The following is a 20,317-nucleotide window of genomic DNA, read 5'->3' on the forward strand; positions in this document are numbered from 1 at the left end:
AGGAAGGAAGGAAGGAAGGAAGGAAGGAAGGAAGGAAGGAGAAAGAAAGAAAGAGAAAGAAAGAAAGAATGAAAAAGAAGGAAAAAGAAAGAAAGAAAGAGAGAGAGAGAGAGAAAGGAAGGAAGGAAAGGAAGGAAGGAAGGAAGGAAGGGAAAGATCAAATTTTCAAATTTACAGGGAGTAAGTAAATTCCTTAAGGAAACAAAGAAACTGATTTTAGGTGTAGGTAAAATGTGAAAGATAGCAGTTGTCAAAATGCCTGCATAAAAACCACACCAAAAGGAGAATGAGCAGTTATGTGGTTTTCCTGTTTTAACCAAATAACACATAAAGGAATGATTCCACACATGTTAACATATGCCTTCTGTTAAAGTGAACTAAATATGGCCTGAGAAAGACTCCATACTTTTATATTTGAGTCCTCATGGATATTTTATAGGTAGGCAAGATTGAAAACCTAACTCAGGAGTATGTGCCTGTAATAATAGCTAAGTCTTAGCCAATGCCAGCAGCCATACTTCAACTGATCATAGACTGTTGAGTGTTCAAACTGTGTTCAAATAAGGCAAATGCCAACCTGTAAGGAATCTAGCCATTTCTATGCCTCACTTCTGATTTCTGTATGTCACTTCCTTTTTTAGTCTACAAACTTGTTCTGACTATGAGGCATCCCTGGAGTCACTGGGATTCTGGGGACTGTCTGATTTGCAAATGTTTCATTGCTCAATTAAACTCCTTTACATTTAATTTGGCTGAAGTTTTTCTTTTCTTCTTCTTTTTTTTTTGAGATGGAGTCTCACTCTGTCACCCAGGCTGGAGTGCAGTGGTGTGATCTCTCCTCACTGCAACCTCCACCCCCCAGGTGATTCCCCTGCCTCAGCCCCCCAAGTAGCTGGGACTACAGGTGCGTGCCACCATGCCTGGCTAATTTTTTTTTTAATTTTTAATAGAGATGGGGTTTCACAATGTTAACCAGGTTGGTCTCAATCTCCTGACCTCATGATCCCCCTGCCTCGGCCTCCCAAAATGCTGGAATTACAAGGATGAGCCACCACATCAGGCAGGTTGAAGTTTTTCTTTTAACACTTCTGCGAAAAATCAGGTAGGAACACCATACTTTGGACAACATTGCTAAAACTGAGCTCATTCTAGTTTTTAAAACATGTTGCTAATAAAATTAACCCCACAGTTGTGCATCCATATACATGTCAATGAGGTTTTTGTTTTTAATTGTGGTATCAATATGGACCCACAGATTTACTTTTCATTCACTTTCTAAAATAAAAATATTAAATTCATTGTTCATATAATTTCAAAATAGTCCCCAGTGTGGGCAATTTTTGTGCCTCAATTATGGCCTCTTTTTACTTAATTAAAATATGAGTTTATTCTGCAGACTGATATCAGCAAGATGGCAGAATAAGAGGGCAGCTTCACTTCCCTCCACAGAAAGTCAACTTGAAAATACTTAGACAAGAATACCTCTCTGAATATTGCAGGACTTGAAAGTGAGGTTAAGACAGCCCGTTAGACTACATAACTTATAAAACCCACAATTAAAAAGGAGAAGAAATGGTTCACTGTGACTGCACTACCCCCCTTTCCACTAAGCTGGCATAGCACCAAATACAGAGAAATGCCCTGGACCCACCATTTGGTTTTTACAGTGGAAAAAGTGAGTTAGAGATGGAAGCCCAGATTCCACACCATTATGGGACTTCTCATAGAAAGTTCACTTCTGTGACATCCTATGGGAATTACTAAGAGTGCTGGCAGATCTAACTACATGGGGTCAGTGAGAGACAAGAAATAAGGTGAGGCTCAAAGCAACCAGTGAGGGCTGAATGCAGCATTCCTAGACCTAGGGAATGACCATCTGCAACAATGGCTGCAGGAGTCATGGACATAGGCTTACCGTTGAATGACATTCCATACAAACCAAAATCTGTAAAATCTGGACTAAGTACCAAGGGTTTGATATGCAGACATCTTAACATGAACGCAAGAAACAAGAACAACCAAAAAAGTATGATGCCACCAAACAGACAAAAGAAAATGCCAGTGAGAGACCCTAAAGATACATACTTTTGTTAAGTTTCTGACACAGAATTTGAAAGAACTATTTTAAGAAATATCAGCAAATTTCAGGAAAATACAGAGAAACAAATCAATAATTTATAAGAGAATACAAACAGAAAAATTGAAATAGTAAAAAAAAATCAAGATGACATCTAGAACTAAAAATAGAGTGAATAAATTAAAACATGTAATTGATATATTTAAACAATAGAATTAATCAAGAAGAAAATATAATTTATAAACTCAAAAGCAAATTATTTGAAAATATGCAGGCCAAAGAAAAAAATAAACAAGAATAAAAAGGAATAAAGAAATCTTATAGGATTCGTGGGAGATATTAAAAGAGCAAGTAATCAAGTCACTGATACTCAAAAGACAGTAAAGAAAGAAAAAGTGGTAGAAAATATATTTAAAGAAATAATAGAAGAAAACTTTTCAAACCTTGAAAAACAGGGCAAAATCCAGGTGCAAGAAGTCCAAGGGTCACCAATTAGATTCAATTAAATATGACTACCCAAAGATATATTATAATAAAACTGTCAAATATTAAAGACAAAGAAAGGATCCTGAAAGCAATAAAAGCAAGGAAGCAAATAACATATAAGGGAGCTCCAGTACACCTAGCAGTGGACTTGGCCAGGAGAGAGTAGGATGATATATTCAAAATGTCAAAGAGAGAAAAAAAACTGCAAATCAAGAATACAGTAACTAGTAAATCTGTTATTTAGCAATGAAGGAGACAGTAAAGTCTTTCCAAGAGAAAGAAGTCCATGGATTTCATCACAACAAGTCCTGCCTTAGAAAAATGCTAAATGGAGGTCTTCAAACTACAAAAAAGGGATGCTAAAACAACACAGAAAAATCTCTAAAAGTCTAAATCTCACTGGTAAAAGTAAGTTCACATTCACAATATTCTAGTATTATAGTGGTTATATGTAAAGTACTTATCTTCAATATGAAAGCTAAAAGCCAGGTCTTAAAAATAATGACAACTAATTTTTTTTTGAAAAATTTGCAATATAAGCATAAGATATTTTTCTAAGCATCTTAGTAACCACAAAGCAAAAACCTATAGTAGAAACACAAAAAGTGAAAAGCAAGCAATCAAAATATGCTAAAGAAAATAACATAACCACAAAGCAAGACAATAAAAGAGGATGAAAGAAAATATTTGTTAAACAAAGCAATTAATAAAACAGCAGGATTGTGTCTTCAGCTGTCGATAATAACCTTGAGTATAAATAAATTCTCCAATCAAAATACAGAGTGGCTGAACGGATTAAAAAAGAAAAAAAACAAGACCAGCTATATGCTGCCAACGAAAGTATTCCCTATAAGGATGTACAGAGACTGAAAGTGAAGGGATGGAAAAAGATATTCTATGTAACTGGAAGCTACATGAGCAGGAGTGGCTATAGATAAAATAGACTTTAAATTTAAAAATGTATAAAGGGAAAAATAAGGGTATTATATAATGATAAATGAGTCAATTCAGCAATATGACATAACAATTATAAATCTATATGCATATAACATCAGAGCACTTAACTATATAAAGCAAATATTAATAGAGTGAAGAGAGAGAGAGACTACCATAGAATAGTAGTAGGAAACTAGAACAGCTTGCATTCAGCAGTGGAGAGATCATCCAGACACTTTAACCACACAATTGGCCAAATGGATCTAACAGATATTTATCAAATATTCCAGCCAAATATCAATAGCTATAGAATACATTTTTGTTTACCAAACAAGCAATATTTTTCAGTATATATCACTTATGTTAAGCCATAAAACAAGTCCTAACATATTTAAGAAGGCTGAAATCCTATCAAGTATCATTTTTAACTACAACGATAAAAAACTGGAAATCAATGACAAGAGGAATTTCAGAAACTTCACAAATATATGGAAATGAAATGATGTAATCCTGAATAACCACTGTATTATTGAAGAAATTAAAAGGAAAATTCAAAAATGGTCTGGAAACAAAATGTAAGTACAACATATCAAAACCTAAGAATATGGCAAAAACAGTCCTAAGAGGGAAATTCATAGCAATAAATTCTAGCATTCAAAAAGAAAAAAGGATCTTGAATAAACAAACACTGCATCTCAGAGAACTGAAAAAACAAGAACAAACTATGCCTCAAATTAATAGAAGAAAGGAAATGGTAAGAATCAGAAAGAAAGAAATAAAATGGGCTAGAAATATGATACAAAATATCAACAAAATGAAGAGATTTAAAAAGATAACAAAATTTATAAAGATAAGATAAAATTAAGATAACAAAATTTAAAAAGATAACAAAATTAATAAACTTTTAGCTAGAGTAAGAAAAACAGAGAAAACTCTAATAAATAAAATAACAAATGAAAATAATACATTACAATTGATACCAAAGGAATAGAAAGGATTATGAGACTATCATGAACAAATTATGTACCAACAAATGAATTACCTAAAAAACGGATAAATTCCTTGAAACATGTAACCTACCAAAATTTAATTAGGAAGAAACAGAAAATCTGAGCAGACCAGTAACAAGTAAGGAAACTGAAGAGTTAAAAAACTCCCATACAAAACACACACACACACAAACACATACTCAAAACTAATAGTGTTATCTTCATGGCTGAATTATGCCAAATATTTTTAAAAACAATTAATACTATTTTTTTTCTCAAACTATTTCAAAAAATTTAAGAGGGTTAAATACTTTCAAACTCATCCTATGATTCCAGAATTACCCTAATACCAAAACCGAACAAGGGACAGAGCCACAACAGTAAAGACTGCAGGCTAATACTCCTGTTGAACATGAATAATACAAGCATGTTCAACCAAATACTAGCAAACCTAATTCAACAGCAAATTAAAACATTCATTCACCATGATCAAGTAAGATTTATCCCAGGGATGCAAGGATAGTTCAACATGTGCAAATCAATAGACATAATACATCACATTAATAGAATTAAGGGCAAAATTCACATCTCAGAGAACTGAAAAAACAAGAACAAATTATATCCCAAATTAATAGAAGAAAGGAAGTAATAAAGATCAGAATGAAATAAATAAAATAGGCTAGAAATATCATTTATACATACAGAAAAACATTTTATACATACAGAAAAACATTTTACAAAATTTAACATCCCTTCATGAAAGTGAAAGAAACCCTCAACAATTAGGTATAGAAGAAAGGTACCTCAACACAATAAAACCCATACATTACAAACTTAGAGATAACACCATACTGAACAGAGAAAAGTTGAAAGCTTTTGCTCTAAAATCTGGCACAAGACAAGGATGCCCACTTTCACCACTTCTATTCAACACAGTATTAGAAGTCCCAGCCAGAGCAATTAGACAGAAGAAAGAAATAAAAGGGATTGAAAGAGAAATTAAAAAGGTAAATTATCCATGTTTGCAGATGACATGATCTTACATGTAAAAAACTCTACGGATTACACCAGAAAACAGTTAGAATTAATAAATAAATCCAATAACGTTGCAAGATATAAGATCAACATACAAAAATTAAGTTACATTCCTATATACTAACAGTAAACTATCTGAAAAAAAGAATTGAAGAAGACAATTTCATTTACAATAGCTATTTTCGAAAAACCTGAGAAAAAAATTTAGCCAAGGAGATGAAGGATCTTTACACTGAAAACTATAAATCATTGATTAAATAAATTGAAGAAAACACAAGTATATATATTTTCCATTTTCATTATATAGAAGGATGAATATTGTTAAAATGAATCTGAAGTAATCTACAGATTTAATGCAATGCTTATCAAAACACCAATGGCATTTTTCACATAAATAGAAAAAAACCCCTAAAATTCATATCAAATAACAAAATAACCCCAAATAGCCAAAGCTGAAATTATAACAGTACCTGACTTTAAAATTATCTGTAAAGATATAGCAACCAAAACATTAAAGTAGTAGCAGAAAAGCAGACACATAGACCGATGGAACAGAACAGAGAGCCCAGAAATAAATATGTGCATTTATAGCCAACTAATTTTCAATAAATGTGCCAAGAACACCCAATGAGAAAAAGACAGCCTCCTCAAAAAATGGTGCTGTGAAAACTGGATATTCACATGCAGAATAATAAACAAGACTGTCTATGTCTCACCATATTCAAAAATCACCTGAAAATGTATTAAATATTTAAATGTAAGAGCCGAAACTATGAAAGCTACTAGGGAAAAGCTCCATGACATTCGTGTGGGCTGGCCAAGGATTTTCTGGTTAAAACCTCAAAAGTAAAAATTAGACAAATTATATTAAAGTGAAAAAGCGTTTGTACAGCAGTGAAGAGGCAACCTGCAAAACGGAAAAAAATTTGCAAAATATGCATCTGATAAGGAGTTAATATTCAAAATATATAAGGAACTTAATAGCAGGAAAACAAATAACCCTTTTAAAAATGGCTAGAAGACTTGAATAGACATGTTTCAAATGAAAACATACAAATGGCTAACCTGCATATTAAAATATGCTCAACATCACTTATCATTAGGACACTGCAAATTAAAAGCAAAATGAAATATTACCTAATTTCCATTAAGATTACTATTATCAAAAAGGCAGAAGATAAACATTGTAAATAATGTGCCAAAATTTTCACTGTTAGTGGGAATATAAATTAGTGCTATTATGAAAAACAACATGGAGTTTCCTCAGAAAATTTAAAAATAGAACTACCATACAATCCACTCCCTCAGTACTGGATACAAATCCAAGGAAAATTAAATCAGTATGTAGAAGGGATGACTGCATTTCCACATTCATTGCAGCATTATTCACAGTAACCAAGACATGAAATCAACCGAAGTGTCCATTAGCAGATGAATCACTAAAGAAAATGTGGTATATTTACATAGTGGAAGAGTATTCAGTCACAAACAGGAACAAAATCCTATCATTTGTGACAATATCAATGCACCTGGATGATTTCATGTTAAGAGAAATAAGCCAGCACAGAAATACCATATGATCTCATGTATGTGGAATCTGAAAAATGGATCTCGTAGAAGTACAGAATTGAGTAGTGGTTACCAGAGACTGAGCTAAGTAGGAGAGGGGTTGGGGGATCTTGGTCAAAGGATATACAATCAAAGTTAGATACAATAATTGTTTAGATATGCGAACATATAGAGACAAAATGTAGACAAGTGATTGTATAAGGCCAGGACATTTGGGGAGAGGAGAACTGGTGGTTGAGGAGTTAGAGAAATAAGGAATAACAATTATTGGTTATAGAATTTCTTTGGGGGCTAATGAAAATGTTCTAAACTTGATTGTGGTGATGGATACACAACTCTGGGTACCTTCATTGTATTGCACACTCTAAGTGGGTTAAGAGTATATGCATTATATCTCAATAAAGCTCTAAAACAAAAATTATGGGTTTATTCTGATACTTCTAATATCCATTTAAACTTATGCCATTACATACATGTGTTCTCCATTACCCACAGTGAGAATTCTCAAATATATTGATATATTTATTCTTTGTTTAATATATTTTCAAAAGTGTTATACCAACTGCACTATGAGCAACAAATCTATTAAGTCTGGTTCAAAGTATCTTTCTTTCTCAGAGGCAGGCCTCAATTTGCTTTGATAATTATTACTCAATATTGTATATATTAAATTATCACACTGAGTAATCTGAATATATACAATCTTTATTGGTTAATTAAATATATTTACATAAAATATCAAAATTTATTTCTTTTTTAATTTTTTGTGAATACATATTAGGTATATATATTTATGGGGTATATGGAATGTTTTGATACAGGTATGCTATGTGAAATAAACACATCATAGAGAATGAGAGAATGGAGTATCCATTCCCTCAAGCATTTACACTTTGAATTACAAATAATCCAACTACATTCTTTAAGTTATTTAAAAATATACAATTAAGTTATTATTGATGATGGTCCTTAATCCTCTCTCTATGTCCATTAGTTCAATTGTTCTGATTTTTAGATCCCACAAATAAATGAGAATATGCATTGTTTGTCTTTCTGTGCCTGACTTATTTCATTTACATTATGATCTCCAGTTCCATCCATGTTGTTGCAAATGACTGGATCTCATTTGCTTTTTATAGCTGACTGGTACTCCATTGTGGATATTTACATTTTCTTTATCCATTCGTCTGTTTATGGACACCCAGAGTGCATCCAAATCTTACCTATTGTACACAGTGGTGCAATAAACATATGAGAGCAAACAAATTTCCTTTTCAAAATATCTAAGTTTTTTTTGTCTTTGGATTCAGATACATGTCAAGGTTACTTGTATTATTTTTTTCTTCAAGGTATTTATGTTATCAATTTAATATATTTTTTTGTTTCTTTTTGCATTGTTGAAAATTTTCTTTTTCATTTCTTATTAACACTTATATCTACTGAAATATATAAATTAGTAACATAATTTCAAAATTAGAAACCCTTTCCCTCTCATTATTTCTTACATTTATCAATCATTCCCTTTAGATAACCAAATTTATAACATTTGCTTTATCATTTCTTTGCTTATTTTTGCCAAAGCAGTTATTTACTATACATGGAAATACACTATTCATACTACTTTACACTTTCTGCTTTGTTACTTAACAATATATATCCGTGCCATCGTTCCTTAGCAGTTGATAGAGACATTTTTCATTTTTTTAAATCCCCGCATTGTACAAATTTGTGTGGATATACCTTAGTCTAGTTAGCTATTTTTATGTGTAAGCATTAAGATTGCTTTCAATAGTGTGACCTTATAGTTGATGCTACAATTAATAACTGTGATTATTTTCATATTGTTTTAGGTGTGTAATTTCAACGAATTTCTTAGTAGTGGGATTACTGTGTCAATTTCTCTGCTTACTGCTGTATTTCCAGCCATAGAAATTGTACCATTCCTCCTTCCCTTTGGCCATATATGAGTGGCTATTTGGCATGGTTTTACCGGTACAGTATTCTATCAAAATTTTAAATTTTTGTAAATTTAATAGGTGAGAAAAATTCTTCAATCTAGGTTTAACTTGTAAATCTCTTATTGCATGAAATTGAACATCTTGCACTTGTCTAAGGCAATGTTTACATTAATATTATCTGTTCATATCTTTTGCATATTTTTTCTCTTGGATTTTCATTCCTTTTTTCCAGTAACTTTTAAAAGCTACTTAGAAATGTATAATTCCTCAAAAACATTAAAAATAAAACTGTCATAAAATCTACTAATTCTACTACTGGGTGGGAGGTGATTAAATAACAATGTTATTTAGTGGCATAAATCGTTTATGATACACATGTTTTTCAGTTTCTTATTTTACTCTTGAAGTTACTTAGGATTTTGTTATTTTGCATGTAAAAGTTTTTGGTACCATAACTGAATCAATCAAATTTATCTTTTCTTCACCCAGTTTTTGAAGCATAGTTTAAAAGTTTTATTTTTATACCCAGAGTTTGAAGGAATTTCCTTATGTATTTTCTAGTATTTTATTATTTAATTTTTTAATGTTTATATGGCTGATCATTTTGACATTCACTCTTGTGTTTGGAATGTGTTATGGATCTAATTTTATTGTATTGCTAATGGTTATCCTTTTGTGTCAATGCCGTTTATTAAAATATCAATAAATAGCACTACCTTTTCATGCATTAAAGTTTCACATTTTATTGGGCCTACTTTAACTCTTTCCACTTTTTCCCACTAAACTTCCTGTCAATTCAAGGAACAAATTATTTTACTTAGAGAATTTCTACAATAGCACTAGTCCTTCTTCCCAGTTACACAATTTCATGAGGATCTTAGCATTCCCTCCTGTTATTAATCCATAAAATTTTCATAAAACATAGAAACATTTATTAGTTCCAGAAATTTAAGCTTGATAGTACTTTTGCTAGGATCACATTAAATATGTAAATTAACTGAATGAGAACTGGCATGATTATAATAAAACATTATTTATCATTGCTTATACATCTGTTCAAATCTATTTGGTGTTTTTCAGGAGAGTTTTAAACTTTTGCAGATACGAGGTTTTTCAAATTTCTTGTTAAGTATAGTTTCAAGTGTTAGATCTTTTACTTCAGTTTTATAAATAAGGCTTTTGTTCTCTGTTTAATTCAATTTTTATAAGATTAGGAGACTGAGTGGAATTCACTTTCTCTTTGAAATCTTCTCTAATACCATCCTGTAAAGAGGAAAGTTCCATTCAGGCTAGCATCCTTTTCATTATTTGATGTACTGTGTAACTTCAACTGTTACATAATTGAAAATACAGAGTTTTGAGAGTCAGACTCAAGTGCCACATTCAAAGCTCCATGACCATTGTGTCCATGTACCAACTGTTACTGAATCAGGCATCTCTTTTCGTTATATCTCTGTGATTTTATTTTCTAGTCAATAAAAGTAATGATACCTCCCTTAAAATAGTTGTGAGAAATAAATTATTAAAGAATGCAAGGGACATTCCAACATCCACAGAAATTTTAGCTCAAAAATATTTCTTGAATTAACTATTCTATCAAGCAAATGAAGTGATGTGTTATTGATTATCCAAGTAGTCCATTTCTTGTGAGACGTCAGTATGCAAGAGAACTGATATCATTAGAAAAGAAGGCAAGTGTTTCTTTACCAACTCATCCACCTCTTAAGAGAAATCCAGTGTGAGAAGGCCAGAGTATGGTATTTTAAAGTTTTAATAATCAGGTCATCTCCATTCAAGAAATTGATTGTGGAGAGCCAAGATAATCCTCTGTGTAGAAACAACCTTAAACTCCCACATAAGAGATGGAGGCAAGAAGTTAAATATATTTTTTTATTTACTTCAAACTTCATGCCACCAAGGAAACTAGTCCCTTTGATGGATGTCCCAGATTTTTTTGTCTCCAATGTAAGGGGTATTTTTCCTTGCTACTCAGATGAGAGACAGAAGTAATGTTCACTTAATTGCAAGGTGATTTTCTTCAATGGAGACCTGTACTATGAAATTGAACGAAAGTAATTTTAAACATTGACACTTTAATTTTCATGTTTTATGATCTTGAACTTGTAGAACAGAAAATATTCAAAAATCTTACAAAGTTCTGACAATTATATGTATAGTAGAATGCATACAACTATTAACTCAATACTTTGTTTCTTTGGTTCCATTTCTCACCTGACATATGAAATTTTTCATTTCTCATTGGAAATGTCTTATCTGATCTATGACAGCTAAATATGATCTATGACAGCTTTCCCTCCCAGCCCTAAGTAAAAAAGTAACAGGAATAATAGCAAGATTCATCTTTTGCCTTATTTTTTCCATATGCCTAAAGAAATTAAATACTCCAATATTAGCCAGGTGCGGTGACTCACACTTGTAATCCCAGCCTTTTGGGAGGCCGAGGCCGGTTTATCACGAAGTCAGGAGATCGAGACCGTCCTGGCTAACACGGTGAAACCCCGTCTCTACTAAAAATACAAAAAATTAGCCGGCGTGGTGGCGGCGCCTGTAGTCCCAGCCACTCGGGAGGCTGAGGCAGGAGAATGGCAGGAACCCGGGAGGCGATGGAGCTTGCAGTGAGTGGAGATGGCGCCACTGCACTCCAGCCTGGGCGACAGAGCCAGACTGTCGGGGGCGGGGGGGGAAAAAAAAAAAAAAAACTCCAATATTAACCATTTCCCTGTTCAGAAAAAAAAAATATGGAGGTTGAAACGAAGTACTTTTGGAGAACCCTGTCACTCTCTCTTCATCCTTCCTTTGGTTTTTCTTATTAAGAAAATGTAGACCTTGGATAGAACCATTAGGGTATGCCCTTCACATATGAGAAAATCAATATGCCTTCTCTATTAATTTTTTTTACATTTTCATTAGAAAGTTCCAGTAAAAACCCGAGTTTATAATTATCATTTTACTTGTCATCATCTGTCTTTGAATAATATTATTTAGTTTGAAAGATTAATTAGCTATGAGCCATCTGTGACAAAGTGAATAATTTCAATCACCTGACTTGCATGCTACACTTAGTTTTCTGAAATATATTATCCTTCACTTCTCTTAGTTTGGATAGTTCTAATTCTTTAATAATCCACTGACCATAAATAGGTATGTGAACTTTAAAACACATGGCCCCAACACTGTTTTAAAAATATGTTTGTACATTGATAAGTCAAGCTTTCTATAATATATTGAAATATTTAAATACATATATTAGTCAAACACTTTTGTGTCTCTGAGAATGAGTTTTTATGAATAATTGAATGTCTCAGGTACTTAGCATTTACCTCCTCAGTAACGTATAAAAACATTTTATTCTTTTAAGAATTATTTAAAAACTCAAAAATATACTAAACATATTAAGATTTCTCAAAAACAACACAAGCCGTAGAATTTTTCATTAAGTAAGGTCTACCTTTTTATCATGTAGTGTACTGGATTCTACTTAGGGTTTCTTTTATTTTGCTGCTATTAAAGAAAAATTAAAATTTTATTTCTAACTTTTTTTAAATCTTTGTTGTTTTCTCCTGGAATAACTAATGTTCATATTTGCTACTTAAGACCTTATAGTAAACCCTGACTGAGAAAAACACAGCTCTAATTTTAAAGGAATTAAAATATGTCTCAGTACAAAGCTCCTTCCCTGACAGGATAAACATAGAGCACTCTACGTTGATGACTGACTGAGCAATGCGTGAAGAAAGGGCATTTTGAGAAGTAAAGGAATCTTCATCATAAGATAGATGAAGTGCTTGTTGTTGTTGTTGTTAATAATCTTTATAGCTACACATCATTTAAGTGTATGATTCAGTATTAGCACCCAAGTGACTCTTATCTTGAAAGGTTTCCACCTGCCAAACGGGGTCAGCAGCTCCATCCTAGGCCCAAGCAATAGCTCGTTTGCTTTTTGTTCTTTTGTCTAGTTTTGGTCTTTTCAAATTGCATATAAATAATGTTTGGCTTATTTCATTCAACATATGCTTCAAAAATTAATCCATCTTGTGTGCAACAGTTATTTCTTCTTTTTATCATAGAATAGGATTTAATTATATTACTATATTACAACTTTATTTTATTTTATGTATTTCTTTATTGTTGAGACAGAGTCTTGCTTTGTTGTCAGGCTGGAGTACAGTGGTGCAATCATTGCTCACTGCAGTCTCAACCCTCTAAACTCAAGCAATTCTCCCACCTCAGCCTTCAAGGTAGTTGGGAAAAAAGGTATGCATCTCCACACATAGCTACTATTTTTTGTTTTGTAGAAACAAGGTCTTGCCATGTTGCCCAGGCTGGTCTCAAACTCCTGAAAGCAATCCTCCTGCCTTTGTCTCCAAGTCCTAATTGATTTTATTAATTTAATTTTTATTTTATTTTATTTTACGTTCCAGGATATATGTGCATGATGTGTAGGTTTGTTGCATAGGTGAACGTGTGCCATGGTGATTGGCTGCACCCATCAACTGATCATCTAGGTACTAAGTCCAGCATGTATTAACTATTTTCTGATGCTCTCTCTTCCCCCAACCCAAGTGACAGGCCCCAATGTATGTTGTTCTACTCTCTGTGTCTGTACGTTCTTATTGTTCAGCTCCCTTTCCGTTCCTGTGTTAGTTTGCTGAGGATGATGAATTTCATCCATGTCTCTGGATGAGACCTCCAGCTTCATCCATGTCTCTGCAAAGAACATGATCTTGTTCCTTTTTATGGCTGCATAGTATTACACGGTATATAACGTACCGTATTTTCTTTATACAGTCAATCATTAACGGGCATTTGGGTTGATTCCATGTCTTTCCTATTGTGAATAGTGCTGTGATGAACATATATGTGCATGTATCTTTATAATTGTATGATTTACAGTCTTTTGGGTATATACTAAGTAATGGGATTGCTGGATCAAATGCTATTTCTGGTTCTAGGTCTTTGAGGAATCACACACTGTCTTCCACAATCGTTGAACTACTTTACCTTCCCACCGACAGTATAAAAGTGTTCCTATTTCTCCACAACCTCACTAGCATCTGTTGTTTCCTGACTTTTTAATAATAACCATTCTGACTAGCATGAGATGATATCTCACTGTGGTTTTGATTTGCATTTCTCTAATGATCAGTAATGTTGAGCTTTATATCATATGTTTGTTGGCCACGTAAATGTCTTCTTAGGAAAAATGTCTGTTCATGTCCTTTGCCCACTTTTAATGGGGTTGTTTGTTTTATTCTTGCAAATTTGTTTAAGTTCCTTATAGACTCTAGATATTAAACTTTCATCAGATAGATAGATTGCCAAAATTTTCTCTCATTCTGTAGGTTGTCTGTTTGCTCTGATGATAGTTTATTTTGCTGTACAGAAGCTCTTTAGTTTAATTAGACCCCGTTTGTCAATTTTTGCTTTTGTTGCAATTGCTTTTGATTTTTTTTTTTTTAATGAAATCTTAGCCCATGCTTATGTCTTGAATGGTATTTCCTAATTTTCTTCTAGGGTTTTTATAGTTTTGAGTTTTACATTTAAGTCTTTAATCTATCTTGGGTTAATTTCTGTAGAAGATGTAAGGAAGGGATCCAGTTTTAATATTCTGCATATGGCCAGCCAGTTCTCCCAGCACCATTTAATAAACAGGGAATACTTTCCCCATTGCTTGTTTTTGTCAGGTTTGTTGAAGATCAGATGGTTGTAGATGTGTGGTCTTATTTATGAGTTCTCTATTCTGCTCCCTTGGTCTATGTGTCTGTTTTTGTACCAGTACAATACTGTTTTGGTTCCTGTAGCCTTGTAGTATAGTTTGAAGTTGGGTGGCCTAATGCCTCCAGTTTTGTTCTTTTTGCTTACTTGGTTTCACAGGCTCTTTTTTGGTTCTATATCTTCCTGACACCAAAACCTGGCAGAGATACCAAAAAAAAAAAAAAGAAAAGAAAACTTCAGGTCAATATACCTGATGAACATAGATGTAAAAATCCTCAATAAAATATTGGTAAATTGAATCCAGCAGCACATCAAAAAAGCGTATCCACCATGATCAAGTCAGCTTCATTCTCAAGATGCAAGGCTGATTCAACATACACAAATCAATAAACATAGTTCATCACATAAACAGAACTAGACAAAAACAAAATGATCACCTCAATAGATGCAGAAAAGACCTTTAATAAAATTCAACATTGCTTCATGTTAAAAACTCTCAATAAACTAGGTATTCAGAAGGAACATACCTTAAAATAATAAAAGCCATTTATGACAAACCCACAGCCAATACCATACTGCATGGGCAAAAACTGGACACAGTCCACTTGAAAACTGGCACAAGAAAAGGATGCCCACTCTCATCAATCCTATTCAACATAGTATTGGAAGTTCTGGCCAGGGCAATCAGACAAGAGAAAGAAATAGAGGATATTTAAATAGAAAGAGAGGAGGTCAAATTGTCTTTGTCTGCAGATGACATGATCCTATATCTAGGAAATCCCATCATCTCAGCTCAAAAGCTTCTTAAGCTGACAAGCATCTTTAGCAAAGTCTCAGGATACAAAATAAATGTGCGAAAATCACAAGCATTCCTACACACCAACAACAGAGAGAGAGCCAAATCATTAATGAACTTCCATTCACAATTGCTACAAAGAGAATAAAATACCTAGGAATACCATTAACAAGGGAAGTAAAGGACCTCTTCAAGAACTGAAAACCACTGCTCAAGGAAATCAGAGAGGACACAAACTAAATGGAAAAACTTTCCATGCTCATGAATAGGAAGAATCAATATTGTGAAATTGGCCACACTGCCCAAAGTAATTTATAGATTCAATGTTCCCGTTAAACTACCAATTGATTTTTAAAGATCCATCCTTTTTTTTTTTGCCATTTACTAGTGTCTTGTACCTTCTTATTATTGAGTTTTGAGAGCTCTTTCTATATTCTAAATAAAAGTTCTCCATAAGATATATGTATTGCAATTATTTTTTTCCAGTCTGTGGCTTGTCATTACTTTTCTTAACAATATTTAAAATAATAATTTCAGTGAAATCTAATATCAGAATTTTATTTATTTATCTTTATGTTTGTTTATCATTAACTCTGCACTCTCTTTTCTGCTCCAATGACCTATTTGTCTGTTCCTCACCAGCACTACCCTACCTTAATTGTTATAACTTTATAAGATATTATAAATTCAGATGATGTAAATCCTGCAATTTTGCTCTGTTTGCTTCAACATTGTTTTGCTACGCTGAGCCACTTACCTTTTTTTGTATATAATCAGCTTGACAATTTCCACAAAATCGTATGATTATTTTGGGTGATTGTGTTGTGTTCATAGGTAAATTTAGAAAGAATTACAGCTTAAAAATATTTCTGCACCAATCCACGAAGGCGCTGTATTTTAATTTATTTAAGCCTTTTGCAGTTGATCTAAAAATACTTTAAATTTACAGTTAAAAGACTTGCTCAGACTGTAAGCAAATTTTTTCCCACAAATTTCTTACTTTTTATAAATGCAATTTGAATTTTGTTCTATCGCAGTTGTTCTCTTCTAGTATTCCAGTTTTCAATATTTTGCCCTCCATCTCATATTCATCTTTCATTTCTTCTCTGTGAGGATGGATCATAGCAATTTAAATATTTTCTTTTTTTTAATATTTATTTATTTTTTATTATACTTTAAGTTCTAGGGTACATGTGCATAACGTGCAGGTTTGTTACATATGTATACTTGTGCCATGTTAGTGTGCTGTACCCATCAACTCGTCAGCACCCATCAATTCATCATTTATATCATGTATAACTCCCAATGCAATCCCTCCCCCTCCCCCCTCCCCGTGATAGGCCCCAGTGTGTGATGTTCCCCTTCCCAAGTCCAAGTGATCTCATTGTTCAGTTCCCACCTATGAGTGAGAACATGCGGTGTTTGGTTTTCTGTTCTTGTGATAGTTTGCTAAGAATGATGGTTTCCAGCTGCATCCATGTCCCTACAAAGGGCGCAAACTCATCCTTTTTTATGGCTGCATAGTATTCCATGGTGTATATGTGCCACATTTTATTAATCCAGTCTGTCACAGATGGACATTTGGGTTGATTCCAAGTCTTTGCTATTGTGAATAGTGCCGCATGCAATTTAAATATTTTCTATTTGCTAGCTGTTAAGACGTTAATCTTTGTCGGTAAAAGGCACTGGCGGACATTAAATGAGGACATGATGGTTCCAGTGTGTGCCAACACCCATCTCCTATTGTATAGTTAATTTCATCCATTGAGCACTTGCAGTATATAATGGAGCTTCAGATCCCAGCAACTGCCCATAGGCAATTTCTCCAGCACCAGGTTTCTGCAGCACACACAGTAACTCTTGCACCAAGATCCTGAATTACATCTTTTGTTTTGGAAAAGTTTCTATAGCATATGCAGTTTCTACTGCACTAAGTTCCACTAGTAGCAAGGTTTGCACTTCCAAAACCAACATTCTAAAGCATGTAAATCTCTGCTTGTGCCAGGGTACCTGAGTATGGATGAGATTTCCAGTACCAAGCTACATGGAATGTACAGATTCTATCATACTAGAGTCCTGTGGGAAAAAGGGTGAATTTCTAGCACCAAACCCCTAGTGTGTGCAGCTTCTCTAGTTAGTGCCCAGGTTCTATAACACAGATGATATTTCCAGAGCCATGCTTTTGCAGCATGTGCAGCTCGCCTTGCATTAGAGTTTTGCAGTGCTTGGTGACCAGAAGGACCCGTCTCCTATCACCTGGTGATAGGTGATATCTCTGTTGTGTTTTGCAGTTGAGAACCTTTGGGGAGACCTGATCCCATGATCAAATTTCACTAGCATCAGAGAGGGTGGATTTCTAGCAAGTTCCTGAAGTGCATTGCCAAAGAGATTCCCATGCCATCCAGTGATCCATGGCAGTGCACCGTCCAAAAAAGTCCAGATTTCACCTCTAGGAGTAAAGAGATGGTTTTTTATGGTGTTTTATCTCAGCCTTATCTGTAGTAGCTACTTCTTATATATGTAACTTGGTGAAAATGCATTGCCATATTTACATATTGCTGGATTTAGCTTGTTTAATTAAAAAATACATTTATGGCCAGGCACGGTGGCTCATACCTGTAATCCCAGCACATTGGGAGTCTGAGGCAGGTGGATCAAGAGGTCAGGAGTTTGAGACCAGCCTGGCCAACATAGTGAAATCCCGTCTCTACTAAAAATACAAAAATTAGCTGGGCGCAGTGGTGGGTGCCTGTAATCCCAGCTACTCGGGAGGCTGAGGCAAGAGAATTGCTTGAACCTGGGAGGCAGAGGTTGCAGAGAGCCAAGATCGTGCCACTGCACTCTAGCCTGAGCGACAGACCAAGACTCTGCCTCAAAAAAAACAAAAACAAAAACAAAAACAAAACACAAACAAAACAAAACGGATTTATGTCCTTGTAGTATGTTGCTCTTGCGTTTACCCTCTTGGAATTTCTGTTTCAGCTGTCATAGTAATCCTGGTTTTATAACAGATTATAATTTCTGCCCTCTTTTTCTGTTTTCTGGGAATGTCCATATAGAATTGGTACTTTTTATTTCCTTAAGTATTTGGTACATTTTGTCATTAATGCTTTTTGGGTTTCAGGTTTCACTTTTTTGGTAAGATATTTAACTAAAAAATCCAATTTTTTCCCACATACATAGAACTTTACAGATTATCTTTTCTTCTTGACTGAACTTTGACAGTTTTTTGTTTTTTGTTTATTTATTTTTTGAGGTGGCGTCTTGCCCTGTTGCCTGGCTGGAGTCCAGTGGTGTGATCTCGGCTCACTGCAACCTCCACCTCCCAGGTTCAAGCAATTCTCCTGCCTCAGCCTTCCGAGTAGCTGGAACTACAGGCACATGCCACCACGTCCAGCTAATTTTTGTATTTGTAGTAGAGATGGGGTTTCACCATGTTGGCCAGTATGGTCTCGATCTCTTGACTTCGTGACCCGCCCGCTTCAGCCTCCCAAAGTGCTGGGATTACAGGCATGAGCCACCACCATACCTGGCCTGACAGTTTTTATTGTTCAAAGTATGTACCCATTTTATCAAAGCAGTCAAAGTTATCAGCATTAACTTTGTATTGTATGTATTATCATCTCTTTAATGTCACGAGGATCTGTAGCAATACTCCCTTTTCATTACTGACCATTGCAGTTTGTTCAATCTCTCTCTGCTCCTAATCAGTCTGGCTAGAGATTTGTCCATTTTGTTAATCTTTAAACAACCATGATTATCTTTCTGTTTTTACTGTCATTGATTGCAGTCTTTTTCTGTGTTTTATCCTTTTGCTTCTTGTCAAAAATGAAAATATACCTACTTAATTCGTAACTGTAATTGTGTTTTCTTTGTTATAATTTATAACTCTTGCTTTTAAATAAAACTCATGATTGTCTTTAAAGTATCAATCAGGTAAGCATTATGCATTAATTATAATGCTTTAAGCAGTAGAAGTGTTTATAAAATTTAGGCATACAAGTGACTCCAAAAAAGTACTAGGTTGACAGATACTATGTTGAATTGGCTTCCCAGTGATATTTCAGGTCCGGGTTGACATCTCTATGTTTCTTTAACTTTTTCCTCATTGCTCAAGATTCCCGAATCAACTCCGAGCATCATTTCAGCCTAGTCCATTATCCAAAGAGGGAAAGGGAAGGGTGGAAAATAAATTGAATTAGACAACTATTGCTCTCATTTTTTTTTTTTTTAAATCAAACATTTTACACTTTCTGTAAAGTCTCAATGGTTAGAACTGGTCATGCATCTAATGGCAAAACCCTGTCCCTGCAAAACAATTTTGAAAAAACTTATCTGGCTTGGTGGCATATACCTGTAATCCCAGCTACTAGGGAGGTTGAGGTGGTTGGATGACATGAGCCTGGCAGGTTGAGGCTGCAGTGAGCCATGATCATGCATTCCAGCATATGCAATGGAGTGAGACTCTGTCTCAAAAATATATAAATAAATAAATAAATAAATAACAAGAAAAAGAAAAATGAGTTAATTGGATGGTCAAGTAATAGTGTTTGCTTCACCCCAGAAGTGGAAATCAAACTATTAACTATTAAAGAACTTTGCTTTAAATGTCTTTAAAGATAAAACTCTTACATGTTGCATTATTCTAATATTTTCAAATCATTAGCTCTTACTTTGAATTAAAATACAATTGCTTTTAATTTACGTTATTCTATTCCTCAATATATAAGTTTTT

This window comes from Colobus angolensis, unplaced genomic scaffold (genome assembly GCF_000951035.1).
Source record: "Colobus angolensis palliatus isolate OR3802 unplaced genomic scaffold, Cang.pa_1.0 Scaffold69, whole genome shotgun sequence".
Classification (NCBI taxonomy): domain Eukaryota; kingdom Metazoa; phylum Chordata; class Mammalia; order Primates; family Cercopithecidae; genus Colobus; species Colobus angolensis.